The 16,365-nt window shown below is 42.0% G+C and overlaps 1 protein-coding gene and 1 long non-coding RNA gene across 2 annotated transcripts in view; one reads left to right on the top strand and one right to left on the bottom strand.

Annotated features, from left to right (window-relative positions):
- CPA6 (carboxypeptidase A6) overlaps positions 1-16,365 on the top strand; it is a 309,307-nt gene that overhangs the window by 119,353 nt on the left and 173,589 nt on the right. The window lies entirely within an intron of this gene.
- Positions 3,487-16,365, bottom strand: part of LOC114116371 (uncharacterized) — a 183,933-nt gene continuing 171,054 nt past the window's right edge. The window contains exon 4 of the long non-coding RNA XR_009595056.1: positions 3,487-4,167. This is a non-coding gene — a long non-coding RNA (uncharacterized LOC114116371). The remainder of the gene's footprint in view (positions 4,168-16,365) is intronic.

Here is a 16,365-nt window from a genome sequence, read left to right as displayed (position 1 = left end):
CCAGGAGACTCTCTGAATGAGACTGGGGAAAAAGTGATAATCTTTTCTTTTAGTGTGCATCAGAGGAGAAAAAATTATCTATCTTAGAACAGTCATGGTAACTTAATCTATTCCATTTTTTCCCCAAGATAAACTATATCCAAAATGAGCCCAGTTAATTCTAACTGAAAGGAATAGGTTGGTATATTCCTTTCCCATGTTAGGTAGTGCTCAGTCATACATATGTATCACATTGTTTTGTATCTTAATTAACAATATCCTTAGTTTGAGTGATGACTGGCAGCCATAATTTAATTAGGAGAATCTCAGCATCCCCTGACAACTAATATAATCTGAATTTGAACTCTATTATATGTCTGCTTCGATTTGGTATGGAGATTCCTGGCCAATTAAGAGCAAAAAGTAAAATCTGTATGTGTGTGTATCTGTGTGTACGCGCATGCTAAATTGTTTCAGTCATGTCCAGCTCTTTGCGACCCCATGGACTACAGCCTGCCAAGCTCCACTGTCCATGGGATTTTCCAGGCAAGAATACTGGAGTGGGTTGCCATGCCCTCTTCTAGGGGATCTTCCCAACCCAGGGATTGAATTCTTATGTCTACTGCATTGGCAGCCTATATATTTGGAACCTACAAAGTGAGGGTGTAAGGAGTGCAGGAAAGGAGAGGAAGGTAGAGACCTACTGGGATAGTGTTTTGCAGATCATGCTAAGAGTTTTTTAGAAGAATTTTCTCTTTTTGTGAGTGGAAAGGTACTGAAGAATTTTAAGCAAGGAAGGATGGGATGCTGTTCGCATTTTCCTTTAAATTGGTTTACCTGCCTTGTGGGGAAGCAGGGGAGCAAGATGGTAGCAGAGACTCCAGTCATGAGGCTGGGAAAGTGGGCCACATGGGAGAGAGGAGGAGGGAAAAGCAGTGAAGGCGAAGAAAGCAAGGAAGAATCAAGATCTGTACGAGAAGTGGAATGAACTAGATGTGGTAATGGGTTGAATGTTGCTAAAGGAGAAGGAAGTTTCAAAGACAAGGTCATGGCTTCTGACCTTGACCAAGTCATGGTGCCTTGACTTACAACAAGGAGTGGATGTTTTATTTAACAAACAGGATAAGTGGATTTGAAGTAAAGATTAACTTTGCTCTTGGATATTATATTTGAGATGTCTGGGAAACACCCGGGAAGAGATAATAAGTTAGATCTACAGTCAGAGAAGTGAGCAGGAACTGGGAAGAAAGGTTTGATGCAGAGATAAATTTTGGGGAGGGGGGTTGTCAACAGAGAAGGGAATGGTTACCCACTCCTGTGTTCTTGCCTGGAGAATCCCATGGACAGAGGAGCCTGGCAGGCTGCAGTCCCTGGGTTGCAGAGTCAGACACGATTGAGCGACCAATACTTTCACTTCACCTATCGATAGACGAATGCTTCAAAGTCATAGGATTAGGTGAGATTGCCAAGGGAAAGAGTCTTAGAGTAAAAAGGGAATGAGACCCTGAGAAAGGATATTTAGAGGCTGGTACAGGAGGAGGATCCACAGGGAAAGCTCATCTAAGTTACATCTCTGCTGCGATTCTTTGGGCAGATGTGTATGCCATCCCTCCTTAGGTGCTGGGCACGCCAGCATGCACTAGAACTAATGGCTGACCTCACAAGGCTGGCATTGCAGCCAGGGAGATGGCCAGGGAAGGAAAGCACTACGATCCAGTGCTGTATGTGTAATGACATATGTGCAATACACAAATGTAACACACAAGCATGTGCTGGCAGAGCTGTAGCATTCAGGATATGCAAGGTACAATGGTGTCGTCATTCTGGTTAGGGTAGGAAAAGCAGTCAGAGAGGCCTTTGCAGAAAAGCTCTGTAGCTGGGTGTTACAGGATGAATAGGAGTTCTTCAGACCAACAAGGCAGGGAAGGGTTTTCATTGCAGAGGGAACAGCAAAATCAAGAAAGGGATGAGTCAACACTGCTCTTAGGCAGTGAAAAGGACTCTGGTGTGGCTGAAAAGCCGGCCATTGAGATGGGGGAGGAAGTCAGGGGAGGAGCCTGGTTACCGCGCAGTTCCACACGTGATGGAAAGTTGTTCAAGGGGATCTTTAGAATCTGAATAGTTGCTAGCAGGGCACAGGAAGTCAGTAAATGTTGATTTAATGAACACGTGATCAGATTTACATTTCACAAAACCCCGCTTGTGGCAGCAGAGAGAGAGTACATGGGCCTAAGGAGACAGTGGAGCAAGAAGACCACAGAGCCAGCTGAGCCCTTGCTTGGAGCAATGACAGAGAGACAGGAAGGTGGACAGAGGGTCAGGGAGAGGGGACAGGGCTGTGGAAGAGCTACAGGCAGCCCGAGTGCTATCATTATCCCACCTACAGACAAAAGAAAACCAAAAGCTTTAGAACCGCCAAGATTTAAAGAAAGGTTGATTCACCAAATGTTTGCTGAAGACCTGCCATGAACCAGAGACAGGACTTGTTGGGGGATACCAGTGAACACAGTGCATCAGGTGTGCACGGAGCTTCCCTATAGCAAAGAAGTAGAACCAATCTTCTTTGCTGGGCTTCCTGGGTGGCTCAGTGGTGAATCCGCCTGCCAGTGCAGGAGCTGTAAGAGACTCAGGCTTGATTTCTGGGTCAGAAAGAGTCACTGGAGAAGGCAATGGCAATCCACCCCAATATTCTTGCCTGGGAAATCCCATGGACAGAGGAGCCTGGTGGGCTACAGTCCATGTGGTCACAAAATACCCAGACATGACTTAGCAACTAAATAACAACATACCTAGTGGTAAGAGGAGGAGAGTTGCATGTAGGTGTAGAAGCTGGGGTAGTATTCTTTATTTTTTTGGTTTTATATTTGACAGGAAAGGACAAAATAGCATCACATTGCCTCAGTTTCCCCAACTCAATCCTCAAGACCAAACTGCTTGAGACACTTTGCATGAATCCAGAGATCCAGGCACAGGGACCTGTCTATTTGGTTCTGGCACTCTATTCTCGACCATTAAGGAAAAGTCCCAAACTCAAAAAGACCATCTTTAAAATCCCAAGGGCTATAGGCTCAAACAGAACCTCATTGTTATAGGACATGTGACTGCTTTACAAAGAGCCTCATTTCTATTCTCATTTAGCCCTCCCGGGACTCCGTTCCTTAGTGAGGATGATCAGGTATTGGGAAGGTGAAGCAATTGAGCCAAGCCTTGAATCCATCTCGATGACCTGGATTCAGGGGCGTTTGTCACCTCCACATGGGTAAGGTCAGGTTTACAACTGGGCGTCAGTTGTTAATTGTGACCACATCACCTCCTGGTTCTTCAGCCTCCTGTGAGTTCTTTGTCATGATTTGTGCTCCACAAGTATTTATAAATCACATAGATTTGGGGTTAATCAGTCATTGCTGCATCAGTAAGTCCCTGTTTCCAGCTCCCTGGCTGTTGTGGGGATATTGGAAGGCAGAAGAACAGGGTACTAAAAATAGAAATGTCTCAGACAGAAACCTCTTCAGACCAACAGTGTTTATTCCGAGTTACAGGTTTCATGGGGAGGTAGAATGACTTCTGGAGTCAGGGTTGGAGGTGGGAAGCACCTGCAGCTCTGGTTGATCTGGGCTAAGTAAGCAAGAACATCCAGCCTGCCCTTTCACCTCCAGAGTTCTTTTCTCACCCAACTCCATGCATAGTCCAGCAGAGAAGGCAAAAATAAATAGCAGTAATAATAATTCCTCCAATTGCCTGCCTTGTGTGCTTCTCTATTTCCACAGACACTCAAAGGAGTTGGATTCCAACACACACCAAAACCCATAAGCCTATGGTAATATGCAGACCAAGCATTTTACATCCAGGAAGGGAGATAGATAAGAAATAACCTCAGGGAAAGCAGAGCTAAGGATGAACTCAGGGAAGGATTCTGTACAAAAATATATTGTATTTAAAAAAGAAATTCAGGTACTTCTGTCTTTGCCACCATCCCTCCCCAGGGCTGTGTCTTCTGACTTACACAGTGTGACTGTTTTAAAGTCAAGGATTGCAGGGATTAAAAGTAGCTTTTTCTTGACGCCATTACAGCCACACATTCCCAGATGAACTCGTCCTCCTCTTCTGAATGGGCATCAGAGTCAGCCTATGTGATCCCCCTTAAGGTGGAGATGGAGAAGCTGGTTCACTTTCTTTTCTTCATGAATCCTGATTAACCAAAATAAAAGATTGCAGCAGAATAAAATGTTACATTTAAGCAGTTTAGAGTAAGGAAGGACTTGAAATGTTTTTTGTGGCCAACCATAATGAGGTTTTAGAATTACTCTCAAAGGGGACATATATCCTCATATCCTTCCATCAAAATCCATGTCTCCTGATTCCTGTTACATATTTCACAGTAGGCATCCCTTCTGTTCATCTCATTAGGGCCAGTGAAATCGCAGAAACCGTGCTAATGCTAGAGTCAGAACCCTGTTACCAGAGATTTGACTGCTATTCTACTTGGATGATCACAGCCCAAAGACTTGCATATGCCTTTTTCTCCTATATCTAATTTTATAAAGTAGAAACATCTTAGTGCTTTGCTTTTTAGATTGAGCAAATTGTATCGCTGCAATGAGAATTCCCACCACAACAAAGAAACCCTCAGGCGCATCGAAAGACTGCAGGGTTGAAACACTGCAGACCATTGCTGGTGTTTGAGAGACTAAATAACTCTCTCCCATTGTATAACCTGACAATTTGCAGAGAATGCCTCCATGCTCCCTAATTTGATCCTACTGGCGGTGCTACAATGTAGGGAAACATTAACCATGTCTTATAGAAAGATCACAGAGGTGAAGTCATTTGCCTCCAGTCTCACAGCTAGTGATGGGAAAGCCAGGACTAGAATTTTAAAGTGCAGAAGCGGAAGTTGATGTGTATCTGGCCTCCTATTGCTGTGAGCCCTCCAGGCCTGGGGTAACACAGAAAAGGAAGAGGCCAGCATAGATATGTCAGAATAATATGATTCCCACAGAGCTCTGATCCTAGCCTTACTCAGAGAAGGATATCATCACAAAGATTACATAAATTGGCACCTACCCTGTACCAAACCCTCTTCATCAACTGCCTTCAATCCTCTTCCAACCCATATAATATTACAAAAGGTAGAGGGGTGTGGCTGGGGGCAGGAGGGAAGCCAGTAGGAGGGCTGAGGTCTCTGATGTTTATCAATCAGGGGCCCTAGCCTCCTTCATCGGAGAAGACAATGGCACCCCACTCCAGTACTGTTGCCTGGAAAATTCCATGGATGGAGGAGCCTGGTAGGCTGCAGTCCATGGGGTCGCTAAGAGTCGGACATGGCTGAGCAACTTCACTTTCACTTTTCACTTTCCTGCATTGGAGAAGGAAATGGCAACCCACTCCAGTGTTCTTGCCTGGAGAATCCCAGGGACGGGGGAGCCTGGTGGGCTGCCGTCTATGGGGTCACACAGAGTCGGACACGACTGAAGTGACTTAGCAGCAGCAGCAGCCTCCTTCATAACCCACTCCAGCGTTCTTGCCTGGAGAATCCCAGGGACAGGGGAGCCTGGTGGGCTGGCATCTCTGGGGTCACACAGAGTCAGACATGACTGAAGCGACTTAGCAGCAACAGCAGCAGCAGCCTCCTTCATATTCTGTGCTGCAGAATATAAATAAAGCCATTTGAATTCCAGAAATTCCCCACTATTCCAGACTTCCAGACTTCAATAACATTTTAGATCTGTGTTTCTTCCCAAGATCTGGCCATTCATAAAGCAAAAAGCCTACATCATATAGATTTTATCCATCAAATGGGGAAGTTAAGTACCTAGTAAGAAGACACTAAAACTGCAGCCTGAACAGTGTCCCTGCAGAGTCAAGGCCTTTATAGAATCATAAAGCCACTAAGCTTCATGTAAATTCCTTTTGGGGAGACAAAAGAAAATACAGTTTAGTTTTTGCCCTTGAAAGAGCTGACAATTCTTTGATTCTTCAGCTTCTGTGTGGTTAATTTTAGACTGCTAATATTAACATCCCCTCGCTGATTATTCTTAATTAAACTTACTCCTGAGTCACTGTTGAATGCCAAAATGTCTGTATCTTCAGAATATTCTTCCAGAAGGCTTTGGCTTGTAGGAGCCTATAAAAATATTCTCCACTCCCACTCCTATAGTTTGCGCCTCATGTACATGGACATTAAAAACTGCCAAATCAACACTGCCACCCACCCTCTACCCCCTGGGCATCCCACTAATCCTGGGTGCAATCTAGGAAAGACAGTTGTCAAGAGATTGGAAAGAAAGTACACCTGGGATTGTGTCTTGGTTTATACACACAAACCTTGTGTATTTCCTCATTGTGAAGTAGTCATGTGTTTTTACGGTACCTCCACCACCATCACCACCATCTTCCCATCACCATCTGCAGGAGTGAGCCTAGATAACATGAAGAATACATTCTTCTTCCACCATGATTGGTTCAAGGATGAGCTTAGCATCTTAACTGATCCAAATCTGTAGGATTCTTTCCTTTCAGCAGTTGAAAAGGAAAAGTAAGCCCTTCTTGCTAACAATGTGGTATATGGATGTGAGACCTGGGCCTGCTGCAACCATTTTGTGACAGTGAGTAAAGTGGGCTTGAGTGAACAAAGTTAAGAGAATTGTGGAGAAACCAAGCTGGAGCCCTGACCAAACTCTGCTGACTTATTGCTAGAGTTTTCATTGATAAGCAAATAATTTCCCATATGATTTAGTTCATTGTAAGATAGGTTGCCTGTTATTTGAAACCAAAAGCATCTTAACTGAGGTTTTAATTACACAATCATATTTCTTAACCCCTGACTGAAGTGTTCCAAAATTAGTTACATTTATAGAGCCAGATAGTCCAAAAAAGAAAAGTACAGTTGGTCGACCCTTACCAAGGTGGATTTGAATTGCCAGGATCCACTTATACATGAATATTTTTCAATAGTAAATATTACAGTACTATATGGTCCTTGATGGGTTGAATCGTGGATGTAGAGGAAGCTCAGATACTGGCGGGCTGATGATAAATTATATGTGGATTAACCCTCAAGTTATTCAAGGGTGATCTGTAAATTCAGAATTTCCTCCAGGAAAGGAACTCAAAGACCTAAACCACCCAACATCATACAGAGTCACCACATTCTTTTAACAGAGAAAATAAGGAAGGGAAAAAGGCAGGTCCAGGGGCTGGGCCTTTGCAGGCTCTTGGATCCCACAGGGGCAATGACAAGGCCCAGCCGCCTCACTCTCTGCTTTCCCTCCCACTGCTGGCATTCCTTCTCCACAGGCTGGTTGTCATTCTGCCAGTTTGCCTTCAGTCTTCACAGTATCAGCCACCACTGCCATGCAAGGAGCTTTTTATCAGGCCGAGCTTACTTCAAAGCTCTTGTTCCTTAGAAATTTTCGGATTCAATAGAACAAGTCACAAGTGATGACAGCTATACAGTTCTGATGTCATACATTGCTCACAGACACAATGAACAAGTCTGAACAATTATTAACAAAGTAATCCTTCTAAGACATTGAATAACCCTTGACAAAATTCAACCCTAGCTCTCCATGCTCTTGTATACACAGATAATCATTGCCTTTATCATTTCTTCAAGTCCTTAAAGGATAGAAATAACCAAATATACTACCTTAAAACAGCAAACACTAAATCATGAAAGGATCAAAAAAATCATAAAAGGATCAGATGAGATAAAACATATAAAACATCCAGAAAGAGATTGATAATAAAAACTCAAAAACTATAGGGTATCATTGTAATTTATTGTTTGGATTAAAAGTAAATACATTTAACATTGCAATTGAAAAAGCTCTCTGCAGATTATTCAACTTGGGCAATTATTGTATGCCTAATTATTTTTCATACAACAGACATATTCACACTATATTCGAATAGCTCCAGTATGATTTTAAATACGTTCCAGACATCTTTGGGCTCCAAAATCACTGCAGATGGTGACTGCAGCCATGAAATTAAAAGACACTTACTCCTTGGAAGAAAAGTTATGACCAACCTAGATAACATATTGAAAAGTAGAGACATTACTTTGCCAACAAAGGTCCGTCTAGTCAAGGCTATGGTTTTTCCAGTGGTCATGTATGGATGTGAGAGTTGGACTGTGAAGAAGGCTGAGCGCCAAAGAATTAATGCTTTTGAACTGTGGTGTAGGAGAAGACTCTTGAGAGTCCCTTGGACTGCAAGGAGATCCAACCAGTCCATTCTGAAGGAGATCAGCCCTGTGATTTCTTTGGAAGGAATGATGCTAAAGCTGAAACTCCAGTACTTTGGCTACCTCATGGGAAGAGTTGACTCATTGGAAAAGACTCTGATGCTGGGAGGGATTGGGGGCAGGAGGAGAAGGGGATGACAGAGGATGAGATGGCTGGATGGCATCACTGACTCAATGGATGTGAGTCTGAGTGAACTCCGGGAGTTGGTGATGGACAGGGAGGCCTGGCGTGCTGCGATTCAAGGGGTCGCAAAGAGTCAGACACAACTGAGCGACTGAACTGAAATGAGACATCTTTATCAACATCCCCTGAAATTTTAGGCAGAGAAGATATAGGAATGTATAGGTAGTCTTTTGCAGCTACTTTAGTCTCTGCATGAAAAAATTCAAGACTTGCACTTCTGATGTTCTTCTAACTTTGTTGAGATATAATTGACATGTTAAATCTGTGTAAGTTTAAGGCATACAATATGATAATGTGAAATGTTTACCATGATAGAGCTAGTTAAACACATCCCTTACCTCATAAATTGCAATTTTGTTGTTGTTGTTATGGGAAGGACATTAAAGTTCTATTCTCTCAGTAACTTCCAAGTATACAGTATGAAATTATTAACTAGAGTCAACTAGAGCTGTGCACTAGATTCCCAGATTTCATTCATCTTAAACTGAAAGCTTATACACTTTGTCTTGCATCTCCCATGCCCCCCACCCCTCAGCCCTTGGCAACCACCATTCTACTTGCTATTTCTATGAGTGTGGCTTTTTTAGTTTCCATTCACAAGTGAGGTCATATAGTACTTGTCTTTCCCGGTCTGGCTTATTTCACTTAGCGTGATGCTCTCTGGGTCAATTCACGTTGTGGCAAATGGCAAGATTTCCTTCTTTCTTAGGGCTGAATACTATTCCATTGCATCTTCATACCACATTCTCTTTGTCCATTCATCCAGCACTGGACACTTGGGTTATTTCCACATCTTGGCTATTGTGAATGATGCTGCAATGAACTTAGGAGTTTGCCCTCTCGATCCCACGTTCTGTATTAATTGTATGTCCACAAAGCAGTAAACACACTCACCTCCAAAGATATAAAGACCAATCCCTTTCCACAATATGAGAATGCTTCCCAGTTAAAAAACGTCCCCAAACAAAATCAACATCATAAAAAGACCAAAAAAACCAAAACCTCCAAATTTCCAAACTAAGGAATACATTTGGCAAGAATGTAAACAGATCTTGCTTTGTTTTTCCCGTTTCATTGACTGTATCCCCCAGTTTGGTTCCCAGTAATTTCAATCACTTCTTGTTTTTGATTAACAAATTAAAGGCTAATTTAGAAAACCGGCTGATAGCTTGCAAGGGAAATTTTCCACAGCTTTCTGTAAAAGCTTCCACTGCTTCATCCCTGTAGTGCACCAGAAGGAAAAAATACTTCTGCATGTCAAATTTCCATGAAGTGTTCTTCAAATCTCTTGTAGAACTAAAGCCTCATTAAAAGCCAGTGCCCATGTTTTGCTGACCAGCAGGGCAGACATAGATTGGCTCCCTCAGTACCTACTGCAGTCTCTGCTGATGTGTCTTTCTGGCCAGCAAAGGCTACAAAAACCTAAGCTCCCTTGGTTCCAGATGTGATTTAGGTTGCATTTGACCCTGACTCAGATTGAGAGCTGAGGTGTGTGGAGAGAGACACTGTGATAACAAAGCAGCGTTGTATGGATGAGGTGTGTCTTGTGGCAGAGTAGCAGGGCTGTTCTCTCCCCAGCTCTCTTGCCTCATATGATTTCTACTGAACTCTCAAATCCTAAGGTTACAAACAGAATGAAGGAATAACTAGGAAAAGAGAAAGTCTGGCCAACAGCTTCTGGGAAATCCAAATCCTGTTTACAACATTTTACTATTCTCTAAACATTCTTTGCCCTAGTTAGGAGAAGTGAGTATCAGGGTTTTAAATACTAACCATATGTTGTGTGTGCATGCGTGTGCACATGCCTGTGCTCAGTTGCTCAGTCGTGTCTGACTCTTTGTGACTGCCTGTGTCAGGCTCCTCTGTCCGTGGGATTTTTCAGGCAAGAATACTGGAGCAAGTTGCCCCTTCCTACCACAGAGGATCTTCCCAATCCAGAGATCGAACCTGCGTCTCTTGCATCTCCTGCGTTGACAGGCGTATTCTTTACTATTGAGCCACCTGGGAAGCCCCAACCATATGTTAATGTATCCTTAATTTGTGTTTCTGACCTCAGCTTCCTGCCAAACCCCAAATTCATATAATCCAACTGACTCAGCACCTTATCCAAGGCCTGATAGGATCTCAAATATAGCATGTCCAGAAAGAAAAAGGAGCTTGATCTTTCCACCAAACCTGCCTCCGGCCTTCTCGGTCTCAGCTAATGGCCAAAATGTAGTGGTCATCTGTGATTGTTCTCTAACTCTGCTTTGGTTATGTATAAACTCAGCAGTGAATTCTACGGTCTCTACCTCTAGTCTAACCTGGATCTAGCCTCTCTCTCCCCCTTCGTAAGCCAATTCTGTCCTTCTTGTTTAGTCACTAAGTCATGTCTGACTCTTTGCGACCCCATGGACTGCAGCACACCAGGTTTTCCTGTCCATTGAGTCAGTGATGCCATCCAACCATCTCCTCCTCTGTCATCCCCTTTTCCTCCTGCCGTCAATCTTTTTGAGCATCAGGGTCTTTTCCAAAGAGTCCGCTCTTTGCATCAGGCAGCCAAAATATTGGAGCTGCAGCTTCAGCATCAGTCCTTCCAATGAGTATTCAGGTTTGCATTCCTTTAGGATTGACTGGTTTGATGTCCTTGCTGTCTAAAGGACTCTTAAGAGTCTTTTTCAGCACCACAGTTCAAAAGCATCAGTATTCTTTGGTGTGCAGCCTTCTTTATGGTGCATCTGTACATGACTACTGGAAAAACCATTGCTTTGACCATACAGACCTTGTCTGCAAAGTGATGTCTCTGCTTTTTAATACACAAAGTTTGTCATAGCTCTTTTTCCAAGGAGCAGGAGTCTTTTAATTTCATGGCTACAGCCACCTTGGGACTTGCATGGGTAGATACCTGTTGAATGAATGGTTTGTTCTCTGTTGTGGTAACAGTTTTCTCTGATTGTGTCCTATTCTTCAATATCACAAGAAGGACTTTCCAAATAATTATTTGACAATAATATACAAAAGTCCTTGAGATATAATAAAGATAATATTTTACTGTAAAATAATATTTATTGTAAGAAAAAAAGAACTTCATGGTAGGGTTACATTTCATTGCTTTTTCCCTTTCTGACCTGTGCTAATAAGAGAACAGGAAATTTTCAAACTACACAATAGAAGCCAATTTCAGAAATTTAAAAGCAGTTTACAAAAAGCCAATTTCAATTCAGCAAATATTTCTTTTTTTTTTTCAATTCAGCAAATATTTCTTGATCAGCCATTACATATGAGATGTCAGGGTGGGCATTCAACCTCTTGAGAAATTGTCTGCTACAAAGTGAAGTACAAGAGTAAGGCTTTTGAAGATTATGTTTTTCTTTTCTCTCTTGTCAAAATAACTGTAGCAACAACAAAAAAAAGGTCGTCACTTCTGCCTAATGTTGATCCAAGAGAAGTCTAAATCTTCATGTTCTAGGCAAACTGCCACAGGGAGCTTCTTCATGTTCTGAGTACTTTATATTGCAACTATAAACTATGAACAAAGAAGGGAGACTCCATTTAGCTCTCTTGAGTATTCTCTGCCAAGTTGCCTCTTATTTATTGCTTTTTAATGAAATTTTTCATGTGCATCAAAACACAATCTTTCAACAAGGGAAATACAGCTCAGAGACCTCTCTAATATAGAATCTGCATGTGAACATTAATTTTCTTAGATGGAATTACTTAATAGATTTCTTTGTCCTTGGGCATGAGGGGGTTTTTTTGTTGTTGTTGTTCCATAAGTGAACATCCTATTATTCATTCTTCCACAAGATACAAGCTTTCAGAAAATTCAGCAAATATTTTAAACTGTCCCATTTTTCTTGCAAATGCAAGATGAGTCTTAGCTATTGAGTAATCTCCCCTTTTGAAAGCACACACAGTTTTTTTAAGCTGCCATCAAAATTAAAGGGGTGTTTTAGAGAATAGTATTCAGGGAGGAAAGAAAGAATATCAATATGTGTTTCCCACGTGTGAAATATGTTGTTTACTATTGTGTGTATGTTAAGTCTCTTCAGTTGTGTCTGATTCTATGTGACTGTCTGTACTTTAGCCCACCAGGCTCCTCTGTCCATAGGGATTCTCCAGGCAAGAATACTGGAGTGGGATGCCATGCCCTCCTCCAGGGGATGTTCCCGCAGGGATCAAACCCAAGTCATATGTCTCCTGCATTGGCAGATGGGCTCTTTACCACTAGCGTCACCTGTTTACAGTTCAGTTCAGCTGCTCAGTGTGACCCCATGGACTGTAGCACACCAGGTCTCCCTGTCCATCACCAACTAGTCAAACTCATGTCCATCACATCGGTAATGCCATCCAGCCATCTCATCCTCTGTTGTCCCCTTCTTCTCCTGTCTTCAATCTTTCCCAGCATCAGGGTCTTTTCTAATGAGTCAGTTCTTCACATCAGGTGGCCAATGTATTGGAGTTTCAGCTTCAGCATCAGTCCTTCCAATGAATATTCAGGACCAATTTCCTTTAGGATGGACTGGTTTGATCTCCTTGCAGTCCAAGGGACTCTCAAGAGTCTTCTCCAACACCACAGTTCAAAAGCATCAATTCTTCAGTGCTTAGCTTTCTTTACAGTCCAACTCTCACATCCATACATGACTACATAGCTTTGACTAGATGGACCTTTTTTGGTAAAGTCTCTGCTTTTTAATATCCTGTCTAGGTTGGTCATAGCTTCTTCCAGGGAATAAGTGTCTTTTAATTTCATGGCTGCAGTCACCATCTGCAGTGATTTGGGAGCCCAAAAAAACAAAGTCTGTCACTGTTGACATTGTTTCACCATCTATTTTTCATGAAGTGATGGGACTGGATGCCATGATCTTAGTTTTCTGAATGTTGAGTTTTAAGCCAAGTTTTTCACTCTCCTCTTTCACTTTCATCAAGAGGCTCTTTCGTTCTTCTTCACTTTCTGCCATAAGGGTGGTATCATCTGCATATCTGAGGTTATTGATATTTCTCCCAGCAATCTTGATTCCAGCTTGTGCTTTATCCAGCCCAGTGTTTCTCATGATGTACTCTGCACATAAGTTAAATAAGCAGGGTGACAATACACAGCCGTGACATACTCCTTTTCCTATTTGGAACCCTTCTGTTTTTCCATGTCCAGTTCTAACTATTTCTTCCTGACCTGCATACAGATTTCTCAAGAGGCAGGTCAGGTGGTCTGGTATCCCCATCTCTTTAAGAATTTTCCACAGTTTGTGGTGATCCACACAGTCAAAGGCTTTGGCATAGTCAATAAAGGAAAAGCAGGTGTTTTTCTGGAGCTCTCTTGCTTTTTCGATGATCCAGCAGATGTTGGCAATTTGATCTCTGGTTCCTCTGCCTTTTCTAAATCCAGCCTGAACATCTGGAAGTTCATGGTTCACATACTGTTGAAGCCTAGCTTGGAGAATTGTGAGCATTACTTTGCTAGCGTGTGAGATGAATGTTTACTGTTAAATAAACATTAAATTTAATTATTCTATTGGTTTTCCTTATGTAATTCTTAAAAATAGCTGAAATAAGTAAAATCACTGTTATTGTGCAGCATGCTTTTGGTTAAAAGCAGATGACGAACTGGCCTACAAAATAAAGGAAAATGTTACACTATAAATTTTACACTATACAACAGGAAGTCCAGAGGCAGGACAGGCTTGAAAGTTGGTTTATTCTGTAAGGTCATTAAAGACCTGGGTTCTTTCTGTGTCTCCATCCAATGGTCCAAAGAATCTGCCTCACCCCAAAGTTCACTCTCTTCTTAATTATGCTGCCATGGCATATAAACACATTGTTTATATTCAACAGCAGAGTGGATCTTATTTTTCCTTAAACCTTGGAATATCAATCCTTGCCTTAAACCTGATTGAGTCCATTTACAGCACGTGGCTATCTCCAGACCTCCAGACTAACAAAAGCTGCCAGGGATATCCAAGCTCTAATCGGCTGACAGACTCACTCCTGATATGGGGATGGGGTGTTTATCTGAGCAAGTCAGTTCTGTTAGGGTTTAAGGAGGGGAAATAGATTTAGGAGGGGTAATCAAAAGCATCCACTACATTCATCTTATCTAATACCTTGTGAAGGGCAACATTAGAAATCCTTTTCCATATCTGGTAAATTGTCTTTATTAAAAAACTGAACATGGGTAGCTTGTACCAATAAAGAATCCATTACTACAAGACCATCTGTGAAATTTTCCCTCTTCATTTTATATAAATCATGGTTGTAGAAAATAATGAGACTATCCATATGTGTGTTTCAGATGCCAAAGAGCTACCTGAGAAGAAAGGAAATAGTCCCAAACAGAGAAACTGATCAATGATTAGATTCAAATACATGTGAAAATGTTAAGAAATAAAAACACTACCAATAACCAAAGAAAGTTAAAATATACACGACTAAATCATGGGTTGCTTCTGATATTTACAGTGAAACGCACTTGTAAAAGCAACTGATTTCAGCCCTTTAAGTTTTAAAGGGTGAGAAAAATATTTTTCTGTAGAGGTAATAATACTATGCACTGATAGAGAAGGCAATGGCACCCCACTCCAGTACTCTTGCCTGGAAAACCCCATGGATGGAGGAGCCTGGTGGGCTGCATGGGGTCACCAAGAGTCGGGCACGACTGAGCAACTTCACTTTCATTTTTCACTTTCATGCATTGGAGAAGGAAATGGCAACCCACTCCAGTGTTCTTGCCTGGAGAATCCCAGGGACAGAGGAGCCTAGTGGGCTGCCATCTATGGGGTCGCGCAGAGTCGGACACGACTGAAGTGACTTAGCAGCAGCAGCAGCAGCTATGCACTGAAAGGCTGTGATAAGTTAGGTGTTTCTCAGACAGGTGTTTCTTGCCAGGGCTATGAGTATAAGCCCATCATGGTAGGAACTATTGTATCCGTAGCACCCACCACTATGCCTGGCATATAATATAACTTTTAAAAAGTGTGGTCAAATGGAATTTCACAACCACAGTTGTAAAAGATACATGTGTCCCAGTGTCACTGCAGCACTATTTACAATAGCCAGGATGTGGAAGCAACCTAGATGTCCATCAACAGAGGAGTGGGTAAAGGAGTTGTGGTATATATATATATATATACAATGGAATATTACTCAGCCATAAAAAGAAACAAATTTGAGTCGGTCCTATTGAGGTGGATGAACCTAGAGTCTGTTATACAAAGTGAAGTAAGTCAGAAAGAGAAAAACAAGTATCATATATTAACACATATATATGGAAGCTAGAAAAATGGTACTGATGAACCTGTTTGCAGGTCAGCAATAGAGATACAGACATAGAGAACAGACTTGTAGACACAGTGGGGGAAGGAGAGGGTGGGACGAATCAAGAAAGTAACATTGAAACATATACCTTACCACATATCCTTGAAATGGATGGCCAGTGAGAATTTGCTGTTTAACACAGGGAGCTCAGCCTGGCACCCTGTGGAAACCTAGAGGGGTGGGAGGGAGGTTCAAGAGGGAGGGGACATATGAATACCCATGGCTGATTCATGCTGATGTAAGGCAGAAACCGGCACAACATTGTAAAGCAATTATCCTCCAATTAAAAATAAATAATTTTTTTAATAAAAAAGAAAAATTCTCACAAAAACCTTATGTGACAATATTTTAGTGTTTCCCCAGTTAAAGATCAGGTATCGTTGGCTCTAAATGTTTATACAGCTTGGTCAAGTGGAGCAGCCCAGACTGGAATCCAACCTTATTCTTTTTTCTTCCCTGAATGAGAGGGAACTGGATCAGAGAAGATAAATTCAGTGACTTAGAGACAGGAATGAAAAACTGAAGTACTGGAATTTGTGTTCTTAATACTGGTGCATTTGTTAGGTTTAGAAAAGACATGTTCCAGATACATCAGATGATAGAAGTTTATCATGCTTGCTAAGTCATTCAGTCATGCCCAACTCTTTGCAACCCTATGGACTAT

The sequence above is a fragment of the Ovis aries genome, chromosome 9 (assembly GCF_016772045.2).
Source record: "Ovis aries strain OAR_USU_Benz2616 breed Rambouillet chromosome 9, ARS-UI_Ramb_v3.0, whole genome shotgun sequence".
In the NCBI taxonomy this organism is placed as follows: Eukaryota; Metazoa; Chordata; class Mammalia; order Artiodactyla; family Bovidae; genus Ovis; species Ovis aries.
This window is presented reverse-complemented; position numbering and strand designations above follow the sequence as displayed.